The following is a 17,732-nucleotide window of genomic DNA, read 5'->3' on the forward strand; positions in this document are numbered from 1 at the left end:
GAGGGGGTCTGTGCCAGAGTGTGTCGGGCGAGCGGGCCGGTCTGCTGTGAGCGGTCCTGGAGACAGCCCACACCTTCGCCAGAGAGCAGCTGGTGAATGCAGGTGTGAGGCAAAAGAGTAACTATGACGTGCACACCCGGGGAAGGCACTTTGTGGCTGGGGTGCTGGTCTGGGTCTATAGCCCCCTAAGAAAGAAAGGCAAATGCCCCAAGTTGGACAGCCACTGGGTGGGGCCCTGCAGCATCCTGGAGAAGGTAGGGGAGGTTGTTTACTGGGTGCAGCTTTCTCCCAGGGGGAGAAAGGTGGCACTGCACCGGGACAGGTTAGCCCCATACAGAGGGGCCTCTTCTCCCCAAACCCCAGGGACCCCCACAATTCCCCTCTCTGGCAATTACATTCTCCAGGCACCCTACTCCAGGCACCACTGACAAGGCTCCAGACAACACAGTCTCCCTCCCTGTGTTCCATCGCGTGGTTCCCCGTTCCCGCGATCACGGCCATGCAGGCAAAGTAGACCTCCGGGTTGCTTCAGAGACTTTGTTTGTTCTCTCAGGGACGAGGGACTTTGTGGTGGGGGGGCTGTGTAGCAACCCGCACAGACAGCTGTGTGTTATGTTATTAGTTGGTTGTGTTGTACTTACCAGTACCCAGTGGTCGAGGGGTCCAACATGCCAATCAACCTGCTATCTAACAATCACGGGAATGCCTGGAATGTTCTGATGCCGGGCATCCTGGTGGTTGGTGGAGTGGCGTGGGGGGTGGAGCATTGCAAGTTAAGACCAAACTGTAAATTCGTAAACTCAATCCTCTGTCTGGACAATTGTTCCTTTATGATGTAGCCAGGTCATTACATTAGCTAATGCTACTACTCTTGTTATAGAAATTCACTAACGGTAGGCAAATGGCATATCGTTTCTAAACCAAGTTAATTATAACCATGCTGACTTGGCGTCACATTAGGTCTGTTACATCCATGTGGATTCTAGCTCGCTAGCGAACATTAGTGCCACCACCAGTCATGCCGCCTGTTTGGTTGCTTATTGACAGCATTTGAATAATAGTCACTCAGATAATGTCATAATTATCTTATCAAACATTGTGTTTATAACTACAATAACAAACACACATTACAAGCAAAACAACCATGAGCGTTTTCAAGATGCCTTGTCAAGATGCTAAAGCTAGCTAACACAAATCAATCATCGATCTTAAAACTTCTCTAGGGTAGGTGAGACGCTAACATCCCACCAAGCCAACATCCGGTGAAACTGCAGAGAGCTAACATTTTAAATACACCATTCGTTGTATTAAACATTCTTGTAAATACATGTATCTTACATCATTTAAAAGATGAACGTCTTATTAATCCAGCCGCTGTGTCAGATTTCAAAAAGGTTTACTGCAAAAGCAAACATGCGATTTTTTGAGGACGGCGCCCCACAGACACAAGTATTATTAGCATTTTCCAACCAAGCATTAGCGTCACGAAAGTCAGAAATAACAATAAAATAAATCGCTTACCATTGAAGATCTTCCTCTGGTGGCAATGCCAAGTGACCTAACTACACAGTGAATGTTCGTTTTGTTTGATAAAATCAATTTTTATAGCCTAACACGAAACATTTGTAAACCGGTTGCGTCGTGATTTCCGTCTCAATCAACTATAGATGAAGCGTTCGTGGTAATTACACACACTAAACAAACGTTTATCCAGTCATGGTTGGTTTCATTGCAATCCTCTTGTTGTTACTAACACAACCATACATGATAGCTCTTTTCCCGGGACGTAATTGACCGAAACAAACCGATTTGAAGACACCAATCAATGACCTCATTGCGCACCAATGGTAGGACCGGTCTATCGTTGATTGACTGTATTTTGGCCCAATGACCACTGATCATCTTGAAATCTAGCTTGGAAGATAGCCAATGAGCTGAGGTAAACGGCAATATGTAATGGTTATACGTTTGAAGACCAGCCTTTGTTGTAAACTCTGGCGTAAAAGAGGTTCATTCGCCATTGCAAATCCTACTTGACGGAGCCACGAGTGTTACGCATAGCAGTACATATTCAATAGCATTTTCAACAAGTTTATATATTTAAATTATGGCGAATAAATCAGGAAAAGCTAAAACAAAGTCTAGGTATACAGATTTAACCCAAATTATAGAGGAAATTGATAGAGACAGCCCCCATCTCACAGCTAGCCTTCAGGGAGCTGCTCATCCAGGAGCTTGCTAGCTACAGCAAGTCCACTGCAGCACCTTCTGCTCCGTCAACCAGTGGTGTTCACCTGCCCAGATTAATCTCTGCAGGCATGAATGTGCCTCAGGGCAAAAAGGGCAGAGTGGGGAGGCGACGTTGTGCCCTTTGTCACAGGAAATGCCCCATCACCTGCACCACCTGTTCAGTAAGCCTCTGCTTTACAGCAGAAAGAGACTGCTATGGGCCATGGCACCAGGACTGAGGGCCGAGGGTCTTCACAATATTTATCTATCTATTTATTTATTTATTTATAAAATATACAATATTGTAAATAGAAAATGTGTAAATAGTTACCCTTGTTATTTGCTTGTTTATTATTATAGTTTTTTTCGATTTTTTTTTCATATATATTTATTTTTTGGGGGTGTGTTAGAATAGCATTTATGTATTTTGTATATAGTTATTTCCTTCAAAATGTTTCACTGTACCAATTCGGCCACTTGGGTACATTTGTGTGGGACACCTGGGTGACTTCATGCTCAATGTCATGTAGCTCGCTCATTTTTKAAGTTATCTGTCTAAAACTTTGCTCAGCTATTGTTGCCATCTTATGTTCTTCATTCAAATCATCCACAGCATCCTATCTGTATGTTTGGCTGTTCTTGGTCATTTGAAAGATGATGCAGCAACAATAAAAAACAGAAAACGTATGTTTATTTCCTTGTATTTTCTTCTACCAGATCTATTGTGTTATATTCTCCTACATTCAATTCACATTTACACAAACTTCAGAGTGTTTCCTTTCAAATGATACCAAGAATATGCATATCCTTGGTTCTGGGCCTGAGCTACAGGCAGTTAGATTAGGGTAAGTCTTTAGGCGGAAATTGAGAAGAAGTGGGGGTACCCTAAAGAAGTTTTAAGGCAGATGCATGACAACATTCATAATACCAAAAAATGCGATAACCAATTTATGTGTAGATTTTAGACTGCTTAGCATGTTTGGTGAAGTTGAAAGCTAAACATGACAGTACATTCAGGTTTTTGCTGCCTCTCTTCTTCTGGCAATGTTCAACAGGTGCAAAGAATCCCCCCCGCACGAGAACGCGTGAATGATTTCCCTTCAGCGTGTTCATGTGACAGAAGCTCAACTTCACAGCATTAATCTAAAATGTTAATAACTTAGTCTGTGAATGATGGCCTGCCGCTGAGACAATTACTTGAATAATTCAATTGATGTTTTGTTCATAAAGTTGATGACTAAAGTGTCTTATTTGGAATTAAAAAACGTGACTTCTCTTTCGGGCGGTCTATAAGAATTGTCTTTCTAGGCCTGTAAACTGCAGTACCGAAAAGGCCCTCTTGATCGTCGTGGGAAGCCGGCCCCCTTGAAAATCCATTGGCTGTTTKTGAGTCGCTGCTCAGTGAACGGGTTGCTTTTTTTGGGGGGTACGGAGCTGAGAGGAGATGCACACGGCACTCGAGTGAGGTAACTATATAAAAAAAAACATTTGTTTTCTTTCACTCCCACAACATGGAACCGGGCAGAATTTGCTACAACATGCAGATGTAGCTGTTGGCTAGCTACATTCATTTATCTGTTAAATTAAATAACGTAGCAGAAGTCTTAAACGCCCAGCTTTGTTTAAATGGCTAACGTTAGCTAGCACATTTCCTCTGCGTTGTCTGCTAGCTAACCTTAGTTAGCTATTTGGAATTTTGCCTATTGTGGTACTTTGACGTCTTGAAACTAAAATGGCTAGCTTGCAAGCTAGCTAACGTTGTCAGCTAGGTGCATTCATTTACCCAGTGCCACTACGGTATGAGTAGCAACATATTGTGAAAGTAGCTAGCTACGCCTTGTAAAAATATTTAACAGCAAGCTACTTGGGCACGCTGTGTTGCATGCAGCCATTGCAGGGACCAGACTACGCGTGGTGCACCATCGCTAACGTTAGCTAGCTATTTTACCGGCCTAACTGGTTCCGCTTTGGAGATTAACGCTACCTAACGCAACTAGTTGGTTAACTAACCACCACAAACTACGTTTCAAACTTCCACCGACCTATGATGGGAAGCCGAGAAACCAAAACGGCAACTAACGGAGCTGGTAACGTTAACTAGCAACCTACGTTGGTGGCTTGTCTAACGTTATGCAGTCCATGTGTACGGCTGTGCATGTCTGAACGATAACATTTCCGTTAAATTAAATGTCGAATAATTTGTTGGTAATGTTAAATCAGTCCTTGTTAAAGTAGCTAAGCTAGTGTGTCATAAGCTTGTTGTGATTCAGTATTAGCAATGCGCTCTAGTTCTATTTGGCTGGCAGCCTAATTTATTAAATGTAGCAAATTTGGTGAGATATTATAATAGTATCTACGAACTATAACTGCAGGTAAGTATTGGGCCTGGTAGACAGGCACTGAATCAATACTACCGTAACCGAATCAATGTTTCCCTTGCATCTAGACCACTGCAGTGGCTTACAACCTTTTTTGAACCGTAGCACAATGATGGGATAAATTGTGGCACACAGACTTTTCCTAATTTAGTTAGTGGCAATGACCTCCTTCGAATCCGTACTGCAGATCTGTTTTCAATAAACCATTTGTCATAGATTAGGTAGGGTTTAAACTATTTTCGTTTCCTTACTCATGATGGTTAAATTGTGTGTACCCGTTTAAAACTGTAACGCTAAAGGTGCACATTTTCGATTAAAGAAAAATGTAGCGCAGGTAAAATAGGTCTTTTGAACGGGAAGGTCTAGAGATGAGCATTGTAAAGATCCTACCACAGATACAAGACTAACTTTTTTWAAAATATATAGCAGCGGCTGTGCTACTGCTAAGCCTAAGCACAGGCAAATCCGATAACGGTTTTCACAGACTAACATTATACAAATTACTTTGCTCATGATGCCCACCCCTCAAATGTAACAACTGCTCCAGTGCACTGAACTTGAAACAACAATACAGATGGCAAGTTGGTTGGCAAGTCGGTTAAGAACAAATTCTTATTTTCAATGATGGCCTAGGAACAGTGGGGTAACTGCCTTGTTCAGGGGCAGAACACTTTTACCTTGTCAGCTCAGGGATTCGATCTTGCAACCTTTCGGTTACTAGTCCAACGCTCTTACTTACTTACTTTATTGTCCCCATGGGGAAATTTTGTTGCAGTGCCATGTACACATTTAAAGTGGCGTTAAATACAAAACAAGATTGACAATACAACTTTCAATAACAGTCACGCACCAATAAATAAAATAAAATTTAACATTTAAAAAATAAGAAAAGACTAGCCTGCTGGCCTTACGGGGTCAATGGGAACATTTGCCCGAGCTATTTAAGAGGGATATCACACCTGGCACAAATGATTGTCTCGTTCTATTTTTCCTGCTGAGGGGTGCCCTATACCTGCGCCCAGAGGGGAGTAATTCAAAGTCCAGGTACAGGGGGTGACTTGGGTCTAAAATGATTTTGTGAGCCTTACGGAGGGCCCTGACCTTAAAAATCTCATCCAGGCCTGTCTGTTTGACTCCAAGTACCTTGCTTGCTGTGGTAATAATCCTTCTCAGCATGTTTCTCTGACTGACAGTGGCATTGCCAAACCAACAAACAATACAAAAAGTTAAAATACTCTCAATAAAGGATTTGTAAAACAGAGTCAATATAGTACAGTCTATATTAAAAGAACCCAACTTTTTTAGAAAGTACAGTCTCTGTTGGCTCTTTTTGTAGATCTGGTCTGTACATTTACTCCACTGAAGCTTACTGTCCAAAAAGACACCCAGATATTTATATTCCTCTACAATTTCTATATTCTGGCCTCTGATAGATGTTGCAGAGGTAGGTGTTGTACGCTTCCTAAAGTCTATGCACATCTCTTTGGTCTTGTTAGTATTGAGGACCAAGTGTGATTCCTCACACCACTCTACAAAGTTATCTAGGACCGGGCCATGATGTTCCTCATCATCATGCAACAGGCTGATCAAGGCAGTGTCATCAGCGAACTTAACGAGGTGTCTGTCAGTATGGGAACTAGTACAACTATTGGTGTACAAGATGTACAGAAGTGGGGACAAAACACATCCCTGAGGAGAGCCTGTATTGGTATTGCGTATATCCGACACATGGGGACCTATTTTGACTCGCTGTGAGCGTTGGCTCAGGAAGTCCAACAGCCACAAAACCAGCCCCCCATCTAAGGAAAAGTCCCGAATGAGTCTCTGTGCCAGAATGTAGGGCTGGATTGTGTTGAAGGCAGAAGAAAAGTCAACAAACAGAACCCTGACATGGGATTTGGTACCTTCTAGATGTCTATAGACCATGTTTCTCAAGGCATTTCATAACTAAGGATGTCAAAGCGACAGGGCGATAGTCATTCAGCACAGAGGGATTCGATACTTTAGGAATTGGTATAATTATWGATTTTTTCCACAATACTGGAACGTGTTGCTGGTTGAGTGAGGATTGGAAAATGTCTGTAAAAACACCAGCCAGTTGTTCAGCACAGTGCTTTAACACATGCCCACTTATTTTGTCTGGGCCTGGGCTTTTGTATGTGTTACATCCCCTGAACAACTTTATAACATCAGACTGTTGAACAACAACTCTCTCAAACATTTGTAATGATGCTTCCATTTGTTTTACCTCCGACACGAAGTTGTCTGATTCAAATCTTGAGAAGAAAACATTCAGTTCATTAGCCATGTTCTGGCCCTCATATCCCCCAAGGTCAGCACTGGTTTTTCCCCTGCCTATATGGGGGGCGCTAGCCATGGATTTAATCCCTTGCCAGGCCACCCTTGCGTTTCCTGAGGAGAGCGTCCTCTCCACCCTTTGCTTGTATGCCTCCTTGTCCACCAGTATCTGTCTTTTTATCTCACGTTGTACATCTCTTAAAGCCTGTCTATCACCCCCAGCATAAACTGCCTTCTTCCTATCAAGTAGTGATTTTAGATGTTTTGATACCCAAGGCTTGTTGTTAGGGAAGATTTTACAGGTCTTAGTAGGCACAACTGACTCAACACAGAAGTTTACATAGTCTGAAATAACCTCTGTGAGTTCATCCAGATCAGAGCTGCTGTCCTCAAATACCTCCCACATTGTACAGTCAAAACACCCCTGGAGACAAGTGATACTGTTGTCATTCCAGATCTGGACAGTTTTAACTGTGGGTTTCTCCCCCTCCAGGAGGCGACAGTAAGTTGGCCTGAGGTAGACCACATTGTGGTCTGATGTCCCCAGAGGAGGTCTGGTGGTGGCAGAGAACGCCTTTGGTATTGTCCCATAGCACAAATCAAGAGTCCTATTTTTCCTAGTGTGACATTTCACATACTGATGGTATGTGCGCAAAACTTTGCGCAAGGTACAGTTGTTAAAATCCCCTAAAATAAATTTGGGTGCGTCGGGGGAGATGGATTCCAGTTTCTGTGACAGATTATAAATAATCTCTGATGCCTTTGTTATATTAGCTTTTGGTTGAATGTACACAACGGTAACAAACAATTGGGGGAACTCACGGGGCAGATAGTAAGGTCGCAGTGACACAGAAAGCAGTTCAATGTCGGGGGTACAGAGTCGCTCTCTTACCAGGATCGATTTACACCACTGGTCCCTGACAAGCAGGCAGACTTCACGCCGTGAAGTTTCCCTGTGACTGTCAGATCGCGGTCCGCTCTGACCAGGGTGAAGCCGGCCGGCTCCACTTCTCTGTCCGGGACTCTGTCATCCAGCCAAGTCTCAGTAAATGCCAGCAAACAGGCCTCCCGGTATTCGTGTTGGAAGCGCAGATTCGCTGACAACTCATCCGCTTTCCCCCTCAGTGACTGGGCATTAATCAGCAAGGTGGTGGGTAAGGGAAGTTTGTTCTTAATTTTTTTAAGTCGTTGTCTGATTCCCCCGCGTTTTCCACGTTTGCATTTGGGTTTGTAATCCACTCGCAGACAATCAGGTATTAGATGGGCCATTGGGATATCCATCGCGTTCGTATTTGAGTTGCATTGTAGTAAAAACTCCCTGCTGTATTGGATTCCGCTGCCAGCAGCGTTTTCATTATTTAGTCCGTTCGTAGCGGGTATGTACACGATCAACAAGATCAGTCCAACACCCCACCACTGGAAATCCATGGTTGGCAGAATGTTTGTAAACTAAGTGTACAAATTAAAAACATAAAATAACGCCACTAAGTGTACAAATTAAAAACATAACATTAAAAACATAAGATAATGCCACACCAAACGTCACACACATTGCAGGTCGCAACAGAGCCGCGCCCCTCCAACCCACTCTAACCACTAGGCTACCTGTTGCCTCATCTGCATAATCATCTGTTATTCAATGTATTATCTGATTGATTTTCTTTCTTGCTGTGCTCGTGTTCAAGTCGAAATCCCACGTTCATTCTACAGGTCACTTTTAACGAGTGTTCCAAAGTTGAACCATTGGTCTAGACACAGGTCTAGTGGCTACTTCAGTCTGTTACAGGGTCACACTCCAATACCCCACATTTAACTGAAGATGTTCCCAGAAAGGTTCAATGCAGCTGTTTTTATCTCAATATCAAATCATTTCTGGGTAACAATTAAGTCTCTTACTGTGATTGTTTTCAATTAAAATGGTCATAAAGACAAAGCTTCTTAGCAATGAGAACAATTTTGCTAGGGTTGTTGGAGTGGTTTACGTGGGATGGGGTAAACTGAAAATTAGCTGTTATTGGCCAAGAGGTTTGGAACTCTCTAATTGGTCTATTAACTAATTTACAGCATGGCAACGTCACCATGGAAGACAAACTGGCAGAAATTTCAGGCAGTCTTTTCAATCAGCTCTTACATTGAAATGGCATTATCATCACCAACCTCGTAGTGTGGAAATATACAGTGTACAAAACATTAGGAACACCTGCTCTTTCCATGACATCAACTGACCAGGTAAAAGCTATGATCCCTTATTGGCGTCACCTGTTAAATCCACTTCAATCATTTTAGATGAAGGGTAGGAGACAGGTTAAAAGATTTTCAAGCCTTGAGACAATTGAAACATGGATTGTGTATGTGTGACATTCCAAGGGTGAATGGGCAAGACAAAATACACTGCTCAAAAAAATAAAGGGAACACTAAAATAACACATCCTAGATCTGAATGAAATATTCTTATTAAATACTTTTTTCTTTACATAGTTGAATGTGCTGAGAACAAAATCACACAAATTATCAATGGAAATCAAATTTATTTCCAATCAAATTTAAAGTGGAAAACCACACTACAGGCTGATCCAACTTTGATGTAATGTCCTTAAAACAAGTCAAAATGAGGCTCAACGCCTGGGCATGCTCCTGATGAGGTGGCGGATGGTCTCCCGAGGGATCTCCTCCCAGACCTGGACTAAAGGATCCGCCAACTCCTGGACAGTCTGTGGTGCAACRTGGCGTTGGTGGATGGAGCGAGACATGATGTGCTCAATTGGATTCAGGTCTGGGGAACGGGCGGGCCAGTCCATAGCATCAATGCGTTCCTCTTGCAGGAACTGCTGACACACTCCAGCCACATGAGGTCTTGCATTAGGAGGAACCCAAGGCCAACTGCACCAGCATATGGTCTCACAAGGGGTCTGAGGATCTCATCTCGGTACCTAATGGCAGTCAGGCTACCTCTGGCGAGCACATGGAGGGCTGTGCGGCCCCCCAAAGAAATGCCACACCATGACTGACCCACCGCCAAACCGGTCATGCTGGAGGATGTTGCAGGCAGCAGAACGTTCTCCACGGCTACTCCAGACTCTGTCACGTCTGTCACGTGCTCAGTGTGAACCTGCTTTCATCTGTGAAGAGCACAGGGCGCCAGTGGCGAATTTGCCAATCTTGGTGTTCTCTGGCAAATGCCAAACGTCCTGCACGGTGTTGGGCTGTAAGCACAACCCCCACCTGTGGATGTCGGGCCCTCATACCACCCTCATGGAGTCTGTTTCTGACCGTTTGAGCAGACGCATGCACATTTGTGGCCTGCTAGAGGTCATTTTGCAGGGCTCTGGCAGTGCTCCTCCTTGCACAAAGGCGGAGGTAGCGGTCCTGCTGCTGGGTTGTTGCCCTCCTACGGCCTCCTCCACGTCTCCTGATGTACTGGCCTGTCTCCTGGTAGCGCCTCCATGCTCTGGACACTACGCTGACAGACACAGCAAACCTTCTTGCCACAGCTCGCATTGATGTGCCATCCTGGATGAGCTGCACTACCTGAGCCACTTGTGTGGGTTGTAGACTCCGTCTCATGCTACCACTAGAGTGAAAGCACCGCCAGCATTCAAAAGTGACTAAAACATCAGCCAGGAAGCATAGGAACTGAGAAGTGGTCTGTGGTCACCACCTGCAGAACCACTCCTTTGTTGGGGGTGTCTTGCTAATTGCCTATAATTTCCACCTGTTGTCTATTCCATTTGCACAACAGCATGTGAAATTTATTGTCAATCAGTGTTGCTTCCTAAGTGGACAGTTTGATTTCACAGAAGTGTGATTGACTTGGAGTTACATTGTCTTGTTTAAGTGTCCCCTTTATTTTTTTGAGCAGTGTATTTCAGTGCCTTTGAACGGGGTATGGTAGTAGGTGCCAGGCACACCGGTTTGCGTCAAGAACTGCAACACTGCTTGGCTTTTCACGTTCAAAAGTTTCCCACGTGTATCAAGAATGGTCCATCACCCATAGGACATCCAGCAAATTTGGCACAACTGTGGGAAGCATTGGAGTCAACATGTGCCAGCATCCTTGTGGAATGATTTTGACACCTTGTAGAGTCCATGCACTGATGAAATTGAGGCTGTTCTGAGGGCAAAAGGGGTTGAACTAAATACTAGGAAGGTATTCCCATTGTTTTGTGCACTCGGTGTATATAGAACAAAGTTAAATCACATTTTTGACTGCACTAAGCCTTTAAAAGCAAAGCCATACGTGCATTACCATTATCTACATAAGGAGGCAATCTAATCCAAAGATATAAGGCTACCATACAGATGTAGTTGCATTTCCATGAAAGCTGTTATGTTGAACTTTCAGTTGTTTGTAGGAATATGTCTTATTAAGTCTTAAACCCTGGAAGCCGATAAGCCTACCGTACCCTCCCAAGAACTATGCATTATGGAAAATTCCAGTAGTTTTGCAACCCAGAGCCATCTCTGTGTGGTTATTTGTGAATATGAACATATTTGTTCTGCTATTAGATGCTACTGACTAATGCATCCAGAATGTTCTGTTTCTTAACACGCCGCACATTATTTTTGTGTGGATTTGGAAATCCCACAAGCTTAGGCCTATGTAATGACAAGGTGGGGGTATTGGCAAAATTTTCACCACGCCTAGGCCTATGTTTTCGTTTTTAACAGCAACTTTTTACCTAGCCCTATATAACATGAATATATATTATATTATGGCTTTCATAACTTGCATTTTGTGCCGTGTCTGTATTGTACTTCTTACGGCTGAATGCAAATTTCCTTCAACAGTGGCAAATACGCATGTACACTGACCGGCCTGGTAACTAGATGCAGTAGAATTAATGGCAGAAGTGATGTAGGGTTCAGTTTTACAGAGTAGCCTTATTCAGAATTACTGTAACACTGCAAATCAGGTGCTGGTGGACAATGTTTTGTAAAATGTACAAGCAGCAGCTCTAATGTTAATCATTGCTTGTAACAGAACTTCCTTCCTCTGTTAGTATGTCTGAGGGATTGTATAGGAGGTCAACTTTGAAAATGAGTCTTTGCCGAAACTGTGAACAGGACATGAGTTAGCAGTCCAAGCTTCCTCTAGCCACATATTTTCCGTGAAGATTCACAGTATGCCTAATGACATATCCGGCTTTCCAGACGCCAATATAAAACCCCATATCCCTGGACTGGGCCTTAGACATGAGCCTGACTCTTTGCCCATAAGATAGTTTTGCACACAAATCCTAAAATGCACTCTGTTTCCTCCATATATATATCACCTCAAATGGTTCACAGACTGCTGAGAAATTGTCCAGAGAGGCGGTTGAAAATCCCCCCAGATTGGCAGCCCGCGCTTTAATTCTAACTTGTTCTCGTGTTCAGTTAGGCATTTTTCAACCTTTTTTAAATTCCCTGTTTAGGTGGTCGATCGGGCTCTCACATCTCCTATGACCCTATGGTGATGTCTCATGGTTAGGGCTGTGACCGTCTTGGAATTTGAGGTTATGGTAATTGGCCAAGCCAATATACACGGTCACTGACACCCATTCAGTGGGGGTCACATTTTGGTTTGTACACTTGTTTACATGGATATGTTTCCTTAGGTTTTTACTATTTGAAACAAGCCATTACACTGCGTTATTATCATGACATTTCATTATTATTCAGGTTATTACTTATAAATATTAAGAAACAAATTAAGAAATGCCAGGTTGGAGAGGATCTGTTGCATTTTAGTATTGACACACAATATTAAGAGTCAAAATAAAGATATATGCCTACCTTGTCTGTTGGCTTTTCTGTATATCTTTTTTTATATACAGTGGGGAGAAGAAGTATTTGATACACTGCCGATTTTGCAGGTTTTCCTACTTACAAAGCATGTAGAGGTCTGTAATTTTTATCATGGGTACTTCAACTGTGAGAGACGGAATCTAAAACACAAATCCAGAAAATCACATTGTATGATTTTCAGTAAATTACAATTTAAGTCATTTTAGCAGACGCTCTTATCCAGAGCGACTTACAAATTGGGCATTCACCTTATGATATCCAGTGGAACAACCACTTTACAATAGTGCATCTAACTCTTTTAAGGGGGGGGGTTAGAAGGATACTTTATCCTATCCTAGGTATTCCTTAAAGAGGTGGGGTTTCAGGTGTCTCCGGAAGGTGGTGATTGACTCCGCTGACCTGGCGTCGTGAGGGGGTTTGTTCCACCATTGGGGTGCCAGAGCAGCGAACAGTTTTGACTGGGCTGAGCGGGAACTGTACTTCCTCAGAGGTAGGGAGGCGAGCAGGCCAGAGGTGGATGAACGCAGTGCCCTTGTTTGGGTGTAGGGCCTGATCAGAGCCTGAAGGTACGGAGGTGCCCGTTCCCCTCACAGCTCCGTAGGCAAGCACCATGGTCTTGTAGCGGATGCGAGCTTCAACTGGAAGCCAGTGGAGAGAGCGGAGGAGCGGGGTGACGTGAGAGAACTTGGGAAAGTTGAACACCAGAGCGCTGCGGCGTTCTGGATGAGTTGTAGGGTTTAATGGCACAGGCAGGGAGCCCAGCCAACAGCGAGTTGCAGTAATCCAGATGGGAGATGACAAGTGCCTGGTTAGGACCTGCGCCGCTTCCTGCGTGAGCAGGGTCGTACTCTGCGAATGTTGTAGAGCATGAACCTACAGGAACGGGTCACCGCCTTGATGTTAGTTGAGAACGACAGGGTGTTGTCCAGGATCACGCCAAGGTTCTTAGCACTCTGGGAGGAGGACACAATGGAGTTGTCAACCGTGATGGCGAGATCATGGACGGGCAGTCCTTCCCCGGGAGGAAGAGCACTCCGTCTTGCCGATGGTTCAGCTTGAGGTGGTGATCCGTCATCCACACTGATATGTCTGCAGACATGCAGAGATGCGATTCACCACCTGGTTATCAGAGGTATTTAATCTCGATAATTAATAGAGAGAGATAATTAATTTGCATTTTATTGCATGACATAAGTATTTGATACATCAGAAAGCAGAACTTAATATTTGGTACAGAAACCTTTGTTTGCAATTACAGAGATCATACGTTTTCCTGTAGTTCTTGACCAGGTTTGCACACACTGCAGCAGGGATTTTGGCCCACTACTCCATACAGACCATTCTCCAGATCCTTCAGGTTTCGGGGCTGTCGCTGGGCAATACGGACTTTCAGCTCCCTCCAAAGATTTTCTATTGGGTTCAGGTCTGGAGACTGGCTAGGCCACTCCAGGACTTTGAGATGCTTCTTACGGACGCCACTCCTTAGTTGCCCTGGCTGTGTGTTTCGGGTCGTTGTCATGCTGGAAGTCCTTCTTTCTTCCTCAAACACGGCGAGTGGAGTTTAGCCAAAAAGCTCTATTTTTGTCTCATCAGACCACATGACCTTCTCCCATTCCTCCTCTGGATCATCCAGATGGTCATTGGCAAACTTCAGACGGGCCTGGACATGCGCTGGCTTGAGCAGGGGGACCTTGCGTGCGCTGCAGGATTTTAATCCATGACGGCGTAGTGTGTTACTAATGGTTAGTAACACACTAATGGTTCTTTGAGACTGTGGTCCCAGCTCTCTTCAGGTCATTGACCAGGTCCTGCCGTGTAGTTCTGAGCTGATCCTCACCTTCCTCATGATCATTGATGCCCCACGAGGTGAGATCTTGCACAGAGCCCCTGACCGAGGGTGATTGACCGTCATCTTGAACTTCTTCCATTTTCTAATAATTGCGCCAACAGTTTTTTGCCTTCTCACCAAGCTGCTTGCCTATTGTCCTGTAGCCCATCCCAGCCTTATGCAGGTCTACAATTTTATCCCTGATGTCCTTACACAGCTCTCTGGTCTTGGACATTGTGGAGAGGTTGGAGTCTGTTTGAGTGTGTGGACATGTGTCTTTTATACAGGTAACGAGTTCAAACAGGTGCAGTTAATACAGGTAAAGAGTGGAGAACAGGAGGGCTTCTTAAAGAAAAACTAACAGCTCTGTGAGAGCCGGAATTCTTACTGGTGTGGTAGGCGATCAAATACTTACGTCATGCAATAAAATGCAAATTAATTACTTAAAAATCATACAATGTGATTTTCTGGATTTTTGTTTTAGATTCCGTCTCTCACAGTTGAAGTGTACCTATGATAAAAATTACAGACCTCTACATGCTTTGTAAGTAGGAAAATCGGCAGTGTATCAAATACTTGTTCTCCCCACTGTATATACAGATCCTATTTTCTGCATATATGGTACAAGTCAAAAGTCTGGACACTTACTCATTCAAGGGTTTTTCTGTATTTTTTTCTATATTGTAGAACAATAGTGAAGACCTCAACTATGAAATAACATCATGTAGTAACCAAAAAAGTGTTAAACAAATCAGAATATATTTTAGATTCTTCAAAGTTGCCACCCTTGGCCTTGACAGCTTTGCAGACTCTTGGTATTCTCTCAACCAGCTTCAAATGGAATGCTTTTCCAACAGTCTTGAAGGAGTTCCCACATATAATGGCACTTGTTGGCTGCTTTTCCTTCACTCTTGTGTTCCAACTTATCCCAACCCATCTCAATTGGGTTGAGGTCGTGTGATTGTGGAGGCCAGATCATCTGACGCAGCACTCCACTCTCCTTCTTGGTCAAATAGCCCTTACACAGCCTGGAGGTGTTTTGGGTCATTGTCCTGTTGAAAAAGAAATTATAGTCCCACCAAGCGCAAACCAGATGGGATGGCGTATCGCTSCAGCATGCTGTGGTAGACATGCTGGTTAAGTGTGCCTTGAATTCTATAGACACAAAGACACAGTGGTTGGAACCTCAATCTGGACTCATCAGACCAAAGGACATATTTCCACTTGGCCCAAGCAAGTCTCTTACTGGTGTCATTTAGTTGTGGTTTCTTTGCAGCAATTTGACTACGAAGGCCTGATTCATGCAGTCTCCTCTGAACAACAGAGGTAACTCTGGGTCTTCCTTTCCTGTTGTGGTCCTCAACTACAGTTTCATCATAGCGCTTGATGTTTTTTGCGACTGCAATTGAAGAAACTTGGTTACTAATTTTCCGCATTGACTGACCTTCATTTCTTTAAAGTAATGATGGACTGTCGTTTCTCTTTGCTTATGTTAACTGTTCTTGCCATAATATGGACTTGGTATTTTACCAAATAGGGTGATCTTCTGTATACCACCCCTACCTTGTCACAACACAACTGGCTCCAATGCATTAAGAAGTTAACAATTCCCACAAATTAACTTTTAACAAGACATACCTGGTTAATTGAAATGCATTCCAGGTGAAGATTCTGTACTTCCAACTTTGTGGTAACAGGCCCTTTCCTGTATCAGAATGACGATGCCCCTTTGAACAAAGTGAGGTCCCTGTGGAAGAACTTAACTGGCCTGAACAGAGCCCTGACCTCAACTCCATCGAACACCTTTGGGAAGAATTCAGTGCTTGACCTCCCTAATGCTCATGTGGGTGAATAGAAGCAAGTCCCCGACTGCAATATTCCAACATCTTCTTGAAAGCCTTCCCAGAAGAGTGGAGGTTGTTATAGAGTTGTTACAACTCCATTTGGTCCCCCCCCTTTGATGTTAATTGAGCATATGTCCACATACTTTTAGTCATGTGTATTTTCTTCAAAGACAGGACACCTTAATGAGATAAATAATGTAGCTTAAATCATGACCAGTTTGATTCTTATTAAAGTGATTGTGTCCAGACAGGCTACTTTAGGAAACTTTCTTAATGGACATTAATGGGCCTGTAGAGAGAATCGGCGAACTCAAACAAGCACACCCTCGTAAAAGCGCCCATAAATCAACGCCAACAGCGTATGTCAGATGAGCAAACATTCCTCCATTCATTAAAAACATTCCTCCATTCATTAATTTTTTTATTTTTATTACGCTTACCATAGCTTTTCTTTTAAAGTAGATTATATGAAATTGGAAGTATGAAGGGGACGAGTATGAAGATGAACTTGACAATCCTTCAAATAGAAACAAATAGCCTATGGACAAGTTGTGTGTATGCTATTTATCAGTGACACTGATTATCGAGGGGGAGAGTGTTGGAAAGATTTTTCAAAACCTGTGGAACTAATATTATATTTTTGAAAGAATACCATTAAAAAAAAAACGTCTTTGCTCTCTGAGGTGAAGAAAAAATGACGGAGAAGTCCGGCTGGGCACTTTCCTAGATTTGACATTAGCAAGAGGCAGGCCAGGTACTTCTATGCGCGCACTCTCCGTCAACAGTAACAGGACAGAGAATCCAGACACATGCTCATTGCTCACATGGAGCACATAAATGATGGGAGCCTATGAAATAAACCAATACTTTTTTTTCTCAAGTGTAGCCGGTTTTGAACTCTAAACAACGTTTCCAGTCTGAGAATGAAATGGTGAACTACTGTAATTAGTACATGCATGAAATTAATGTAACCAAATGACTGTAATAAACGGAAATTGCCTGTTTTACAAACTGTAGGCTACTATGCATGAAAGTGCATTGCTGGCCGTGCACTATAACCTAGGCTACTATTCTACTTCGTATCGCCTGGGCATCATATCGGCCAGGACCGGGCAGGATCATTGCTGATTAGTCGATATGTTAAGAATTATACCATGCCAGGTTGGAGAGGAATTGCGCCTTGTCCATTTGACCCAACATTAGCACATTCTAGCTAAAGCATCAAAGGAAAGTTGGAAAGAGGAGATGTAGAAAGTTTAATAGACGAACTTAGCCAAACAATTGCTTATCATTAGTCAACACTCCCATTAGGTAAAGTTTGTCTACATGAAAATAAAGTTAATAAAACATTTAAAAAATCCTAAAATT

The 17,732-nt window shown here is 43.3% G+C and overlaps 1 protein-coding gene across 2 annotated transcripts in view; it reads left to right on the plus strand.

Annotated features, from left to right (window-relative positions):
- Window positions 1-3,563: 3,563 nt before the first annotated feature.
- Window positions 3,564-17,732, plus strand: part of slc39a10 (solute carrier family 39 member 10) — a 73,156-nt gene continuing 58,987 nt past the window's right edge. For both annotated transcript variants that reach the window (XM_024146102.1, XM_070442525.1), the window contains exon 1: window positions 3,564-3,695. The gene's annotated coding sequence lies outside the window, so the exon portion shown is untranslated. The remainder of the gene's footprint in view (window positions 3,696-17,732) is intronic.

This window comes from Salvelinus sp. IW2-2015, unplaced genomic scaffold (genome assembly GCF_002910315.2).
Source record: "Salvelinus sp. IW2-2015 unplaced genomic scaffold, ASM291031v2 Un_scaffold16287, whole genome shotgun sequence".
Lineage (NCBI taxonomy): Eukaryota > Metazoa > Chordata > Actinopteri > Salmoniformes > Salmonidae > Salvelinus > Salvelinus sp. IW2-2015.